Source organism: Pinus tabuliformis, chromosome X (genome assembly GCF_031772625.1).
Source record: "Pinus tabuliformis cultivar Carrire ecotype Pingquan chromosome X, CPIR1, whole genome shotgun sequence".
NCBI classification, from domain to species: domain Eukaryota; kingdom Viridiplantae; phylum Streptophyta; class Pinopsida; order Pinales; family Pinaceae; genus Pinus; species Pinus tabuliformis.
The window spans coordinates 1,090,783,072-1,090,801,286 of record NC_142308.1 but is presented as its reverse complement, the minus strand read 5'-3'; the positions used below and the strand labels follow the sequence as shown (position 1 = coordinate 1,090,801,286).

Sequence of the window (18,215 nt, the reverse complement as noted above, 5' to 3'; positions counted from 1 at the left end):
TTCAATGTGGACCGTCGCCGACCATGCTTCCCACCATTTTTGGACACATCAGAGATTGCAGAACAGCTCACTAGAGACCCAACTCAGCAGAAGCTTCCTCACCTCAGGGAGGAACTCAACGCAATGGGGACCATTGCTTCCTAAGGGGGGAGGAATGATCCAGGTGGATGTTGGTGGCCACCCACCTATCCCATTTGGACCCCCACAATTGTCTCTTTCAGTTTTTTCAGTTTCCTTAATTATAGTGGAGTTTACTATTTTTAGCAGTTTTTCGGGTCATAAACTTCCGGAGCCGTTTTGAGGCCCTAAACAACATTTTTTGGGAAATCTACGGCCAACAAATTTTTTGTAAAAAAATTATCTTTTTCATCGTAGTCCTCGGAGAGATATTTCCAATGGGCTATCATGCGCGTCAAACGGAGATAATACGACCAATTCGCGACCCTGGGAAGTTGGCTGTCCAACTCACCCCAAAACGGGGCCCACAATTTGGCGTTTCATCTTTTAGGGTTAGGTTTTGGGATGTGAATGGTTTTCCATTGTTTCTCAATAATAAATAGGCCTTCGAGCCTCATTGTAACACAGTTCAAAATAGTTCAGGGGCATGTAGCCACCACATCTCTTCTCAGAGATAAGCTACCATCGCCCTAGCTGGTTTATTTCCATCACTGTTTGTAAGCATATTTCAGTATTTTACATTAATGAAATGAAGTATTATTTCCGCTGCATATTTGTGTTTATGGTTATCTCTGTAATTTGTTGTGTTCCTGTTTAAGTTCGGATCAATTTGGAACCTACCCCTACCTGATGGGGGAGTGGCTGACACCCTCAATAAACTCTCCCACCTTGGCACCTCTCACTTCAAGCAACTTTTTAAATCCCCACCTAGGTCTAATCTTGCAGACATCATCAATGTTGCTGGTCATTTCCCTCGTTTTGTAAATGATGATAAGGCAGAAGAGCTAAACTCTCCTGTTACACTCGGTGAGCTTGAAGGGACTTTGAAATGGTTCAAAAAAGACAAAAGTCCTAGACCAGATGGATGGTCGATCGAATTTTATCTTTCTTTCTATGATCTCTTGGGGGATGATCTGTTAAAATTTGTGGAAGAATGTAGAACCTCTAGCACCATATACAATGCTGTCAATACCACCTTCATTGCCCTTATACCTAAATCTGATTCCCCCTCCTCATTCAATGAATTTAGGCCCATCTCCCTTTGCAACTGCCTATATAAGATCATTGCTAAAACATTGCTAACCGTATCTGCCCCATCCTCTCTCGCCATATATCCCCTGAATAGTTTGCTTTCCTTAAGCATCGACAGATTCACGAAGCCATTGGTACGGCCCAGGAGGCCATTCATTCGATCCGAACCAAAAAACTAAAAGGAATCATCCTAAGTATCGACCTGGTGAAAGCCTTTGATCGAGTTAATTGGCTCTACATCAAGATGCTTCTTATTCACCTTGGTTTCCCCCACGCCTTCATCACCTGGATCATGTCTTGCATCTCCACTCCAACTTTCAGTGTCCTCATCAATGGATCTGCCTCCCTTTTTTTCATGCTAAGCGAGGCCTCAGACAGTGCTGCCCCCTATCCCCCTTACTCTTTTTTATCGTCATGGATAGTCTTAGAAAACTTCTTGCATAAGCTAAAAGAGATGGTAGACTCTGTGGCCTCAAAATAAATGATTTTTGTTATCTTACACATCTCCTTTTTGTGGACAATGTACTCATTTTCCTTGATGGAAGCATTAGAGACTCTGCCACCTTCTCAAATGTCCTTTCCCTCTTCTCAAAGGCTACTGGCATGCAAGCTAATTAGGGAAAATCCACCATTACATTAGCCCTTACTTCCATCCATGAGTCACGACTTGCTTAGCACCACTTTCCTTATTGTATCCTCCCCCTTGATTGTGGCTTCAAATACCTGGGATTTTGGATCAAACCCCTTAGCCAAAAAATAGTAGACTGGGTCTGGCTGGTTACCAAGTTGGAAAAAAATCTCTCTAATTGGTGTCATAGATACTTATCCAGAGTAGGCATACTGGTGCTCATTAAATCTGTACTGGAGGCCACTCCTGTTTTCTGGATGGCTTTGGCATGGATCCCCGGGAATATCCTTGCTTGTCTTCAACAGATATGTAGCAGATACCTTTGGAATGGTCAACAAGATAAAAAGATTTTTACTTGGGTCAATTGGCCCAATATTGCTCTGCCTAAAAAATGGGGAGGTTGGGGCCTAAAAGAACTAGCTCTACTTGCACAAGCGCTGGCTACAAAAATGGGCTAGATATTATTGACTAGGCAAAATCTTTGGACCCTCGTTTCCTATTACAAGTACATTTGGCCTCTCCCAATCATGGATTGGGTTCGCATGCCTAGCTGGCCAAGAACAGGAATTTCATCAGTTTGGAAGGCTCTTTTGCACTTCCTGCCAATCATCTGAAACAATCTGGTCTGGAGAATAAATTATGGATCAAAAGCTCGCATAGGACTGGATCCCTAGACTGGTGGGGGGAGGAAGATTCCAGCTACCGAGAGATCTCATCCAGCTCCTCAATTTACAAGATATAAAGGTCTTTGCACACATAGCTGATCAGACGAACACCACCATTTTCTCACAAGGATGGAAATCTGCCCAACAGCTTGACATTCCTCCCCAATGGAACCAAGAGTGGCAAGATTATATAAATGCTCTGAGTGAATCTCACATTAGGATTAAGGAGGGACCTGATGAACTTGTTTGGTGCCTAGCAGAGAATGGAATATATACCCCAAAGGCTGGTTATCTCGGTCTCATATCACATAAACAACCTGAGCAGACACCTGAGTGGTGGAAGAGCATCTGGAAGCTTGGTTCTCCCCCGAGAACAAAACTTTTCTTTTGGTGTGTTCTCAGAAACAAGGTCCCCACGAGGGAATCACTATCACATCGTGCATTCCAAGGCCCTCACTGGTGTGTCTTATGTAAACAATCATCTGAATCGACAAAACACTTATTTCTTCAATGTGAATTTAGAGCAATCTCTGGTAGATTGTCTCCTCCTCGATTCAACTGTCTGGTAAATGGGAGGGTGAAAATATTTGTCGAGCCTGGGAAAATTGGTGCAATTTGCATTGAGGTACAAAGCAGTTATGCCTCCCCCTACTTATATGCTGGCATATCTGGCTGGCTTGAAACCGGATTATTTTTTATGACAGAGCAACTAGATGGACGCATATCTCGGCCCAGATTATATCTGCCTTCCACGAACTACCCGAGCCCACCAGACCTTGGCCTAAGAGACCGCATGCCCCTGCACCCATAGATAAAAATACTCCCTGTGATTTCTTTGACAATGCTGCACAGAACCAAGGATGTGGAGGTGGATTCATTCTATACCTTATAGATCAGCAATACTTTAAGGTTAAGATGGGGCTTGGATATGGGACAAATAACTTCGCAGAACTTATCACACTTCGCCATTTGCTGCACTTCTCACTTGGTCATGATTGCATGGATCTTAACATATATGGAGACTCAAAAACCATTGTAAATTGGTTCAATAATATTACTGTTTGTCATGCACACACTCTCAGTAATATTCTGGATGAAGTGAACATGTTCAAAGCTCAGTTTAATTCTATTTCTTGTCAACACATTTATAGGGAACATAACTGCAATGTTGATGGGCTTTCCAAGGAGGCCACGCTACTTCCCCGAGGAGAGTGGATGATACAAGAACAAAGGGGTACAAATGAGTACCGATACTATCACAGGCCATATACTGATCAGACATATCACAGGGCAGAGAGTCCCTAATTTTTGAGTGTTTTTTTGTTGATCATGCACAAACTATACATATGTATATATTTATTTCAATATGTTTTTTGTTTTATCTCCAGACCTTACAGAAAGGACATCGCTCTGCATGGTGAATGTTAATATTGTAGATAGCAGCTATGTTATATAATTTATCAGACTCAAAACTGAACACTCTGCGTGGTGAAGAATGATATATGCATCTTTTTTGACAAAATTGAGCACCATTTTTTATTATGGTTCACAAAGATGGCCAAGGTACAACGAAGCATATGCTGAAAGGCATCTATTACATGTAATTTTTCAAATTAATGAAAGATTACGATTTTTCCAGTGGAAAAAAAAAAGAGAGAAAAAGAAATAGTAAGACCCCCCAAAAGTGGGTTGTGTATAGTCAAATGAAACAATTCATGGTGTATCCATTCAAAAGAAAATTTCAAGTTCATAGACTAAACTTTATATATATATTATGAAAGAAAGGATGAGGATAAATATCATTCAACATAAAAACCTTATCATAGGGACTTGTGATGATGATGTTATAATAATAATAATAATATCATTACGTTAATGAAATGTTAAATGACACACACCCATTCACCTTTTGACCAATCCATTTATATCAAATTATTATAACAAAGCTAATTGTAATCATCAATCTTATTAAACATTTATCACTCAATTATTTTTTCTATAATTACAAAAATATTATGTTTATATTGTAATAACATATTTATTGCATTTAGTTTTTTTTGTAAGGGTCTCTTGAAAGGTTGCTTTCTCTTCTATTTTCAACCTTTTGTACAATTTTTTTTAAATAAATGGATAAATATGTACACACATATTACATGTTTATGAATTGACTTGGTCTAGATCCCAAAAAAAACCAACACCAAAATGGGTTATTGTAATGAGGCACATGTAAATGTTCATTGTTATGAAGATGGAACAAATATTGTTATCCAAATTCTGGTAGGATTCTAAAGCTTAAATTTTGTTTTGGAAAATTAATCAACGTATTTATATGGAATACAAACAAAACTATTCAAAGATTTGCAAAGATGATATCTAGAATTAATAAAGAATGGAAATATTGAAATTAATGAAAAAATGGAAATATTCATTGCATATGTGATAACGAGTGGATTTTGTGATAGTTATGTGAAGACTAGTCATTGCACTGTTCAAAAATAGAGGATGAAAATGAAGTAGGAATTTTGAACCCAACAAATGAAATAACTAGTGGGCATGATTTACATCTTAACTAGGAGAAGGCAATTAGATGACTAATGAGCATAGAGGAGTTGATTGATTAAAACTAAAAAAACAAGATAATAGAACCCCAATAATTACAAAAATCTACCCATAAGTCCAAACTCATCAACCATGGTTCACAAAAAATGTTAGGGTAGAACAAGTCAACCCAATATATCTATAATTGAAACACCAATGATTGATAATGGAATAATTCCAAAAAGATCATTAGCACAATCTCATGTGTCCAACAAAATAAAAATGAAGAATACATGCCTCAAACAAAAACTATTACTTACAAAGCCACATACAACAATCAATTGCAAAATATATTCAGCCACATCTAAGAAAGGTTAGACCCAGGTTCTATGGAAAAAATAAAGCAAGCATATAGTGCCATTGGTAACCATGAGAAAGAAATAACAACCTAAGACCAAAACTTATAGGAGTCATTAAAGCTAGAAATGTACTAACATATGTGGATTCTAATAGTACTCGTAGCTATATAGATATTGATGTCGCTAAATAGCTAAATTTTTTTGTGTATCCCACCAATGACCTCACAATTATGGTTCTTGATGAACAAAAGGTCAAAGGAGTAGGTAGATGTCACAAAGTCTTAGTTCAAATCCAAGGTTTCAAATTGCAAATAGTATTGTGTGCTCTACCATTTGATGAGATGGATATGTTGCTAGGCACAAAAGGGTTGATGTAATTGGGCACTTATACCACCAAGCTTGAGGAACAATTCAAGGACTCTAACTAGCAAGGTTAATAATATAAATTATATGGTATTGAAGCTCCTTTCTTAAGAAAGGTGAATTGCAACTAATGGAAAAGGCATAAGAACCACAGATGAACACACAATCGTGGAAGTAAGAAAAATATGTGACCAAGAAGCATCAATGTCTCTTGTTAAACAACTTGGTTGAAAAACTCCAAGATATAATGAAAAAAGTACAAATGAACCTTGCCAATATTGAAAGCAAGAACAAAATCAAACTCATAAAACCTAACAAGCACGAAGATGATGCCATCACAAAAGTATGCTTAAGAGGGACATATTGAAAAGTTATTAATAGGGAAATAACAATGTTACAAACTTAATGAGAACTTTACCGAGTTCTCATTTTTTTGGAGGTTGCATCAAATCACGATTTTCATGCTAATTTTGAAAAGTGGTGATGCAACATCACCCTTTTTTCATTTTAGGGTTAAAATTCCAACATTTTTTATCCATGGCATTAAAAACCAAATATCATGATTATGAAGGACATGCAAAACCATATTGAAATGCAAAAGTGGTGATGGAAAAACCAAATATCATGATTATGAAGGACATGCAAAATCATATCGAAATGCAAAAGTGGCGATGCTTCATTTTTATTTTTATTTTTAAATCCAAACATTTTTCAATTACTACATTAAAGACCAAATATCATGACTACAAAAGTAATGAAGAAACACATTGAAATGCAAAAGTTGCGTTGCAACATGGCACACTTTTATTTTTAGGGTTAAAATTCAAACAATTTTCAACCATGGTGTAAACGACCAAATATTATGACTATGAAAACCCCTAAAACTCAACACTTATAATTTGTCTACCTTTCTAAAAAAATTTAAAGCTTGTTTTTAAGTATTTTTCAAAGTTCTTTAACTTTTATTTTATCTAATTTTAATAAATTCTTTTAGATTAATCACATCATGACCAACAACTCATGATCATGATGTGATTAATCCGAATGAATTGATCAAAATTAGTATGGATCACAAAAGTCTAAAATCAAGCATTTTATTTTATCTTTGAAGTTAAAATACAAATTAACTGACATTAGAACCTTGATCATTGGCATCATTGAAATATATATATATATATATTATATATATATATATATTATATCGATTGTGAATCTAAAAATGGCATTACATAATTTTTTTCAATTATTATTTTAAAATAATTTACATTTAAAAAATAAAATATATATATGAAAAATCAATATATAAAACAACATTTGCAAATAATAATAATAATATAGAAATTAATGAAACATTAATAATAATAATAAATCTAAAACCACCATTTAATTTTTTCACATAAAAAATTTATAAAATAAAAATAACATTTTAAATTTTCAAAATCATAAAAAAATTAAAAATATATAATTTAAATTTAAAAAACAAAAATAAAATTAATTAAAAAAACTTTAAAAATGTGTGTTTTGATTAACATCCACTAAGATCAATGAGGTTTAACGGACCTTAAGAAAGTAAAAGATTAATTGAGATTTTTTAATATTTTATTTCTATGATTAAATAGAAGGGGAAGATGTGCTCCTAAATCATTATAGTTCTGCTGACTGAACAAGTCAAGATAGTTGGTAGTGTGGTAAATGTTTTGAAAATGAGAATGGATGCGAGTAAGACCCTAACAATCCAAGAGAAAGTGCTTTTCATTGTCAACCATCTTAGTATCACACAGTTGATTGATTATATGTATTGAAGATGTGTGTGGTGTGTGCCATGTGGGAGAGGGCGATGCCCGGCATTACTTCTCCATCCACAGGGCCAGTCAGACAGTCGACAACACGACCCGATGTCATCTTCCTGAAGCTTTGCGTGGAAAAAAATTGTGAACATCTTATAGTTTGAAGTTGTTGAGTGAGATCCTTGATAAGGTTGAGCACCAAGTTTCTTATCCTATTACATTCAACTTCTAAGGATTCAATTTGTTGCTTTTATTGTACCAATGTATTTGTGATTATGGCAATCTAAGAGGCGTAGTGACACTCATTCTCATGAATTTTGGAAGTTCCATGTTCTATTGCACTATATTGCCTCTTCGTGCTTTCAAAAAGTTCTCTTAAACTCTTGAGCTTCATAGTAATCCATTGAGTTAAAGCACAAAGTGGAACACATTTCCTAGATTAAGAACTTGTTTCCAGTGTACCAAGAAGACCCCATTGCACAATCAACCATATTGAAGTAGCATATCGTCAATTGATCTCCAATTTCATATACCAGGATACCTAGACTCCTATAAATTGGGGAGACTAGAACCTGAACTGAAAATGTCCAATATTCTAGAAAAGAACATGATCTTGCTTATGGCCCTCAATAAAATAGAAGAGAAAATTGCAACCCAAGAATCTAGGGAGATAGACCATGCAATTATCTAGACGAAAACACCAGTCCCATCTTAAATTTTTTCCAAGAATTCATATAAGAACAAATTCCCAAAAACCATTGAAATGGAGATTCCACCCATAAAACATGACCAAAACCAATAGCCTTCAAACAACAATGCCATAAAACCAACCAACGACATAATGTAGATCTTACTAGGCACAAATTTTATAACATGGAATTACTCCCAACAACCTTGCTATCTCCTTGTCTATAACCATTATCCCACAATGTTGATGATAAAACTTGTTATAGGGCTCAAATAGGGAGCCAAAAGTAAGTTTGGGCATGCAATGAAAGTGTGTGCAGGTCCTTTCAAATTTACAAACCTCACATGTAATCATGGGCATTCAATGTAATGATATATGTTGCATTAATGAGTCATTATGTGCATTCATGATAATAATGGTGGATTAAGGAATTAATTAGGAGGATAACCCCTCTTTTTCCCTAAGCATGCCCATGTTTAAAGAAGCGACTTCATTTGAAAAAACATCGACTTGATGATTATGTTCTTGAAGGATTTGGTAGAACAATATCTTTTGGAAATTTCCAACTTGTTTCTAATAACCATCAATGATATAAGCTATCTTATTGTAAAAAGAAGGAGATTGTGAGAGCATCAATTTGATAATTGCACTTAAGTCACCAATTACAATCAAAATTTTGAGATCTAAATCAATTGTTAAATGAAGACCCTATAGGAGTGCATAAGACTCAACTTGATTGTTTCTAGATTCTCCTAATACCTAATTGAAGCTTACTTAAATAATTACTCTAGTATCTAGGATGGCCCCATCTCCCAACACCCTTATTGTAATAATCAATTATTTATTATTTAATATATTTTTTCATAATTTTAGAATTTTTTTATTATTCTCTTAATAAACAAAAACATATTTATTACAATGGCCAATTAAGCTGCATGATAATCCATTGAGTTAGAATATAAAGTAAAACAAAGTTGTCAACTCCTTGAATTCCCCATATTAAGAACCTATGTTCAAGGTTAGGAAAATCCCAATGCACAACCAACCATATATAATTAATAGAGTGGTCATTGACTCCGAGACACACATCCAAAGATTAGTCTCTCAACTAAAAAATGCTCCAATATAATAGCAGAGAACAGACCTTGGATTATGGTCACCAAGAAACTAGAAGCTAAAAGGTAACCCATGAATTTGGGGAAATAAACCATGAAATTAACTAGAAATAAACAATAGTCCCAAGGTAAACTTGCTCCAAGAGTTCATACACATAGCAGAGTCCCATAAGCTAATGAAATGGAGATTCCACCCACAAAACAAGACCGAAACCAATAATTGTCAAACAATAATGCCATAAAACCAACCAAAGATAGAGTGTAGATCTTTTTAGGCACAAATCATATAACATATTGCTCCCAACAACCTTTCTATCTCCATGTCAACAATCATTACCCCACAAAGTCAATGATAGAACTTATTAGAGGGTTTAAAGAGCAAGCCAAAAATAAGTTTTTGCATGCGATGAAATGGTGCATAGGCCCTTTTGAATATGCACACTTTATATGTTATTTGAGGCTTTCAAAATAACAACATATGTCACATCTATGACTGACTACATGCTCCATGCGATTGATGATGGATTGAAGAATTGGGAGGATAACCCCTATCTTGTCTTAAGCACACCCATGTTTATAGAGTTGGCTTCTTCTGCTCAAGCATTTGCTAAGTGATTATATTTCTAAAGCTCTTGGTAGAACACTATTTTTTTGAAAATTTTAACTTCTTTTTGAGAACAAGGAATGATAGAAACTATTTTGTTCTCTAAAGATAAAAATTGTGAAAATATCAATTTTATAACTACACTTAAGTCGCCAATTATAAAAATATTCTTAAAATCTAAATCAATAACTAAACAATAACCTTATAAATATACATAAACTTTAACTAACTTCTTTGTAAATTTTCATAATACCCATAAAACTTATTTCAAAATTTCTAATAAAATTCAAAATGATACCAAACATTTCATCCTATTATAATAATCAATCTTATTAATCATATATTATTCAATATATTTTTTATAATTACAATTTTTTTTTTTCACATAATAAACGTAAATCTATTCATCAAAATAAACAATTAATCAAACCATCATCTTACACCACAAATATAAATCTCCATATTTCATGTAAATTACAACCAAACATCTGCAACAAAGATGTAGTGCATACCATCAACAACATGACAATGAGTTCTATGCCATACCTCACACATCACACTTGTGTTGCATGATATTAATTTCGCTGGTGTTTACCTACATTGCTATCATAAGATGCTTGGAGTTCGTGTAAAACAAATGCATCCAAACACCATTCCCAATGTAATTGAAATTTAATAGGTACCCACAAAATGAAATCGCTATCAACTTTTTCCTAGGTAGCTTTGATTGGGCTGTCAATAAATATTCTTAATGGCAGTTGAAGATTCCCATTAAACTTTAACTACTATGATCCGTTGCTAAGTATATGGTTCTAATTACTGAAGTGTAAGGTGTTGGGTTGCATTCTAATTTAACAAAGATTCATGATATTTTGTCTCTTTGTTTTTAAAAACAATGTAATCTCATTTGTAATTATATTGATAATAAAATATAGCGTAATTTATTTGTAATTATATTGATAATAAAATATAGTGTAATGAAATAGCTTTTTATTATATATATTTTTTAAAGTTAATTTTAATTATTAGATTTTTAAAAATTTGAGTTTAATTTATTTTATTTGTAGAATTAGAGTGTTTCAAGAGGTTTTTTAAGGTGTTGAATTTATTTATAAATTTAAAAATGTATTTTAAACTACAAAAAATTACAGCTTTGCTTGAAATTGTATAATCATCATGTAAACGTCATTTAATATATATATATATATATATTTTAAGGATTTTGTTATAATAATAATAAATATAAAGTTAGTTTTTTTAAAGATATTTTTTGCCAATTATAATAATTATACTTATAAATTTGATGAAAAAATCTTTTAATGATATTTTTCATGGGTTATTTCAGGGAGCATATAGTAGAGGGTGACAGGGTGTTCTAGGGAGCATATAATAGAGGGTGACTGTTTTAAAGGTCACTAGTTAGAAACTCTATGGAAGTGATTTTGATGGCTTAAATGCCCATGCTACTCACGTCACAAGTTAAGAGTGCTAGTCATCTCAAGACTTACATAACTTAGCAAACAAAAACATATTTTTCATGAATTGATATTTAATAATATTATCATATTTTTAAAATAGATAAAATGAAGAAAATCTCACTAACACATAAAGTGAAGGAATTATGTTAGTGAATCAATATTTAATAATATTATTCTATTTTTGAAATAGATAAAAGGAAGAAAATCTCACTAGCAGAAAAAGTGAAGGAATTGTATTATTTTTAACTTTTATTTTGTAGGTAAGACCCACACAGATTTGAAGACTTATAGCAAAGAGTGTTTTAGTGCACCCATTCACTCTTAATCCAAAGCTCAGTGGGCTTATTTTTAATTTTAGAATATGTAAGAATTTAATGTGAAATTATTCATTTTGTTTCATGTTTATAATGATTATGGATTTTAACTATAGGGATGTTGGGAAATACAACAAAAATGATGATGGAAAAAAATGACCTTTTAATGATTTTCATATTTATTGCAATATTATATTAACTTATTTATTGGGTTGAGAGGAGCTCTCCAACTCACTATGGAAAATATGTTGTAATGTCATGTCCTCTCATGTAAACATTTTGACTCAGTAAAATTACATAAAATTAAATATAAAATAAAATAAATAAAATTAATCACTAAAATAAAATTATAGTAAAATATCCTAGATCCATCTTAACTCTGGATCTAACAAAATATCTTGAGGTGTAAACCTCTTTTAAAGTGAAAAGAGATTTAATCTCTGTCCTGGCTTGTTAAGATGGATCAACTGGTTATAATAAAGATAGTGTATTTATCTTACATATTTATAATAAAATAGATTAAAATAATAACAGATCCATCTTTTCATTCAAAATTTCAAAAAATAATAAATTGAGATGTTAGATCAATTCACCAAAATAAATTCAATAAAAAATCTTGTTTATTGCACCAAGAGGCACATTCTATAGCCCAAGTCCATCATTGCTCAATGTGGAGCTCACACGTGTCCCTATTAAAATAAAATTAAATATTCTCTAAATAGAAAAACAATGTCCACTATAATAAAAAAAACAAAAATGAATATGCATGTTTAGTTAGTTTTAACTAAAATCATTATAAGACATCAATAATCCCAACCTTAGTATAGTCGCTCAATTTGTTGTTGATATTACAACCCAATGTAGTAAAACTGTTTCATTTACTCTTCTTCATAAATAAATATTTCAATATCCACATTATTTAATATAATTTCATATCAAATTTAAAAAATGTAAAAAAAATGTGAGTAAAACGTTTAAGTCTTATACTTTTCAAAAATATTTCAATCACATGATTTAAATAAACTATTTGAAGATCCATATTAAATAATTTATTTCCATATCAATTTGATATATATCTAGAAATAAATAAATATTTAAATTTCGTATATAGTAAAATATTTAATGTACAAATAAAATAATAATTGAAAATTAAAAATTAAATTAAAAATATCAGGTAGTTCCAAATAAAAATAATAATAAGAGATGTATAATTCATTCAATTAATAAAATAAAAAATATCAAGTAGTTCCAAATAAGAATAATAATAGGAGATGTATAATTCATTCAATTCTTAATATAAAATTTATGTGTGAAGTTTAAAAATATTCATAATAATAAAAAAAGTCAATATACATTATCAATAAAAAATTTTGATGCGAGAGATTAAATAATATTAATGTATACTTAAAAATATATTCATAACAAAAAAACCCCTTTTAAGAAAAAAAAATCATTTTAATATGGACAATGTAGTCTATAAATAAAATGCATATATATATATAAATTCAATATGCATTATGAATAAAATATTTTAATGTGAGAGATTAAATAATATCGATGTACGCTTAAAAATATATTAATAACAAAAAAACCTATTTTAGAAAAAAAAATCATTTTAATATGGACAAAGTAGTCCATATATATGTGTGTGTGTCATTTTTTTAGTATATTTTTTTGGGTCAATTTTCTCTTATTTCAACAAATATTTTTTTGTACTTATAAGTTAATTTATGTACTCTATATAACATTTAAAAATACAATTTAAATAATGAAAAATGAGAGAGAGAGAATCACTATAAATTTATTGAGATATATTAAGGAATGGGGACTGAAGCATTTTTTTTTTGCACTCTAAAAAAAATTTAAGCCTAGAAAGATTTGATCCCTCTTGTACTTAACATGCATCTATAATGGTGTATAAAATAATATATTGGGATAACAAGCAAATCTATGCTTTATAACAAGGAATCTTTTCCCTTGTGAATTTAGAAATCGAAAAATACAAAAAAAAAATTAGATATTACTAAAAAAGTTAATAATTTTATTAAAGGTAATTTTTACAATGATGACAAAAAATATTAATTTTATTATATACTCTTAAAATTTAAATATTTTTTTGGTTTTAGAGTAATACCTACAATTACTTTTAATTGATTAAGATACAATTTTTTTATTTATAAATCACCAATATATCAAATGCAAACTCCCTTTATGAATTGCCAACTTGTTATTTTAAAAATAATGTAATTTTACTTGAATAACAATAATATTAAGTAAATTTGCATTCAGGGATAACAAAAATGATATTTGTTTTCATTATAAATTAATCTTTAATGATGCAATCCAATATTCTATGTTTTATTTATTAAGAAAACTGATTATTAATGACACAATCTACTATTTTATGTTTTGAATTTTTAATTTAAAAAACAGTTTTCAAATTTAAAAAATTGCTATATTATTTTATGTTTTTTTCCTAAAAAAATTGATTATTAATGACATAATCTACTATTCTATGTTTTGAGTTTTCAAATTGATTATTAATGACATAATCTACTATTTTATGTTTTGAATTTTTAATTTAGAAAACTGTTTTCAAATTAAAAAATTGATTTATTATTCTATGTTTTTTTTAAGAAAACCGATTATTAGTAGCACACTCTATTATTCATGTTTTGGGTTTTTAATTTAAAAAACTGTTTTCAAAATAAAAATTTGATTGCGCATTTATTAAAAAAAATTGACCTCTTAACATGGGGCCAATTATAAAAATGATTTAACACCATCAAAACCTAAGACCCAAATTGCTGAAACAAAAAATCTGTAACCCAAATCTAAAACAAAATCAAAATTTTATAAAAAATCACACTAAAATTTCCATTATTTTCCGAGCAAAAACTACGGTCGTTAGAATAAGCCGAAATTTATTTCACATCGGGAAATCGATCAACGATGTGCCATACGGAAGCAGAGAACCAGTAAATGCAACCCTAAAATGGGACTTTCAACGTTTTTGAATATTTAAATGACGAAAAGACAAGATTTGGAGCTCTGCTAAATTCAACCAGACACATCCTGTTTTATTCCATGATTAATTAACGATCATAAAAATCCGTGGCCAGATAAGATCACCTGAAATTGTTTTAGACAAATCAAAACATTCCCACGTCACGCCTACCAAATAACAGGATGGCGGTAAATGGGCAAATCACAAGGAGTCTGCGTGTGATCATACTGACTGGCATGCCCACTCCCCAAAAATAAGGTCAACGACCGACCCTATGGTGTTCAGGGGAACAAGAATGGGAGACAGGCGGGCTCTGACTTTGATGGGGTTGGATTCCATTCGATGCATCACAGTTCGATACAGATTGGATTGGATTCCATTCAATTCCATTCAAGGCAGTTTTGAATCAATTTTGATTGATTGATTGGTGAGCGTGTTGTGTTAAGCCTTCTCCGATCCCATGGCACAGTTAAGCGGTTCACCGAGCAGCTGTTTGTCAAATGGGAATGGAATATGTGATGGTGCAGGGGGGAATATTTATTCTTCTTCTTCCTCCATGTCCACGCCAGATGTGAATGCTTTACACATACTCAGTGAAAACCTGCGGTCCCTTCTTCTCTCCTCTTCATTCGATTGCAGCGACGTCGAAATTAGGGTGGACGACTGCGTCGTTCCCTTGCATCGCTGCCTACTGATCGCGCGTAGCCCTTATTTTAGGGCCTTGTTCTCCAGAGCCAGGGCACCTGGGGAAACCCAAGCAAAGTTGAAATACGAGCTCAGTGAGCTGTTAAATGATTGGAAGGTTGGGTACGAAGCTTTGATGATTGTGTTGGGGTATTTGTATTCTGGCAAGCTCGCGGAACCCCCCTTCGGAGAGTGTACCTGTGCAGATGAGGCCTGTTCACACCATGGCTGCAGACCCGCCGTAGACTTTGCACTCCAGTTGTTCTACTGCGCTTATGTTTTCCAGATCCCCGAGCTCGTCTCCCTCTCACAGGTTTGAAAATTCAAGTCTCTCATCTTCAAATTTAGGTGTGCAAATATTAGGTCCATTTTTTTGGTTAGGTGTACTCCTGTCTTTGAGTGTGTGGGATAGTGTTAAGGCATCTTCCGAAATCAGAGGCTGGTTCCTATTGCGTCAGAGAGAGGCAAAATGCTCTGCAACCCAGGGTGAGGAGATAACATGATTTTTTTTTTCTTTTAGAAATCAGAGGCTGGGTTCCTTATTGCGTCAGAGAGAGGCAAAATGCTCTGCAACCCAGGGTGAGGAGATAACATGATTTTTATAACTAGTATCGTACGGATGAATAACTACGATAGTATAGATGTGTCAGTTACACTTGGGATAAATATTAATAGATGTTTCATTAATTACAATAATATAATAATATCAATTTTATGTTTTTCAAGTTCCAGTAAAGATATCAATTTAATATTGTTTAATGGCCTTAATGAGATTTGAATTAAGGTTTTTGAGTTTAGTTTAACCAGATTTACCATAAACCATATATCATTGATTTTTTATGATTTCTAGATTTAATAGTCAAATCGCTGAGGAGAGGCGAGTCCCTTGTCCCACAAACAAGAGAGTCTCATACACCAATTTGATGTCTAGCTTGAACATGACCTTAAAATTAGATAATAATAATAATAACAATAATAATTCAAATATAAATTTAAACAAATGAATATATTTTTTTGTTTTTATAATTATTTAATAAATTTTGAATTAAGATAATTTATATTAATATATAATTTCTTAATTATTTAAAATAAATTTATATTGACTGTAATCTCATTCCATTTAATATAGCTTATATAGATATAAATATTTTTTTTATTAATATTAAATTATTTTTATTTACATTGTGATATTATTGATATTTATATTATTATTTGTTATAAATATTATATTTTAAATTATGTTATATGATCATGTAATTATTTTCATAGCTATGTTATTTTTGGAATAGAATTTTCATTTAATTAAAATTAAATGTATGGAATATTTTTAATAGTAGTGAACATAAAGAGTTGAGATTTATTTTAAAGTAGTTATATCTTTTTTAATTTAATTAAAGGAAATGTTATATTCATAAATTTAGTTTTTATTTATGGTATTAAATTCTTATTATTTATTATTAATTTTCTTGTAACATGTTTCAAATGTGTATATATATAATTCATATAGTAATTTTTCATAATTAATAATAATAATAATTTAAAATAAAATTATATATATATATATATAAAATTTGGCTCCGTAACTATAATTTTATTGAATGTATCTAAATATTTCGATATTTAGTATAAATTGATATTTATTAGTCTTTACCACTTATCTTATTTAATTTATATGGTTGTCCTAATCATAACTTATTTACACAAATGAAAAAAAAAACTATCCTTTGCAACTGATAACCAGATTTTTTCCAAATAATACTATGGCTGTAAGATTTTCATCCAGTATCCTAACTAATTAAAAAAAACCAAAACAATAAAATACCCAGAATGTCAAAACTATAATAATAGGAACATGATTTATCCGTGATATTACATAAAAATAAAACAGAATGCAAGGCTATAATGCACTGTATGCTGATTATTGCTGTGTTCCTCACATCCTCCTAATATGCAGCAATGAAGTAAAAAAAGATTAGAGCCCAGCTAGGCCAACCAGGATAGCTGGCCATCTGAAAGGCTGATTTTCCCTTGACAGAGAACCCGTGATCCCAGTCTATACTCCAAATAGATATGCCCCATAGCCACTGAGAGTGCCTTCTTGGAGAGATGATCAGCCAGTTGGTTCCAATCCCTATATATGGGCTGAAAATTGAGAAGCGCTTTCTTGGAGAGATGATCAGCCAGTTGGTTCCAATCCCTATATATGTGCTGAAAATTGAGAAGCTGGAATCTGTGATTAAGATAGATAATGTGTTCTAAACTTTTAACCAGTACTGCAGATTGAGAACCTGAATTCCTCCCATTAAGCCACTCAATGACACACATGGAGTCACCAAAAACCTGCAGTGACATAATGTTAAATGCAGTAGCAACATGCAGTAGAGCCTAACAAGCACAAAGTTATGCCTTTGTATTTGTTCCCTGTCCAACATTGAGCCATATTCTGAAAGTAACATCCCCGAAAGTAGGAGAAGAGCCCCCACCACAGAGGGCCGCCTGTGAGGCTCCATAAGAAAAAAGCCCACATTGTTAGAGAGAGGGCCCAGAGGAAATCGAAAGGGATGAGTCTTCTTGAGATGAGAAGGCCTCGAGTAGTCCATAAAAAAACCAATGATCTGGGTTAAAATATTGGAAAGGATGATGAACCGATTCTCAAAAATATTCTAATTACATACCTTCCAGATACCCACGCAACAAGTACATATTATATTAGCCATATTAGTCATCACTTATATACATAACAATATCTCTGTTACTATCACAAATGGAAGGTTGA

At 32.0% G+C, this 18,215-nt stretch overlaps 1 pseudogene; it reads left to right on the top strand.

Moving 5' to 3' along the window:
• The first annotated feature begins 15,215 nt into the window (after nt 1-15,215).
• LOC149143623 (regulatory protein NPR3 pseudogene) lies at nt 15,216-15,758 on the top strand (annotated as a pseudogene).
• Nucleotides 15,759-18,215: the final 2,457 nt, after the last annotated feature.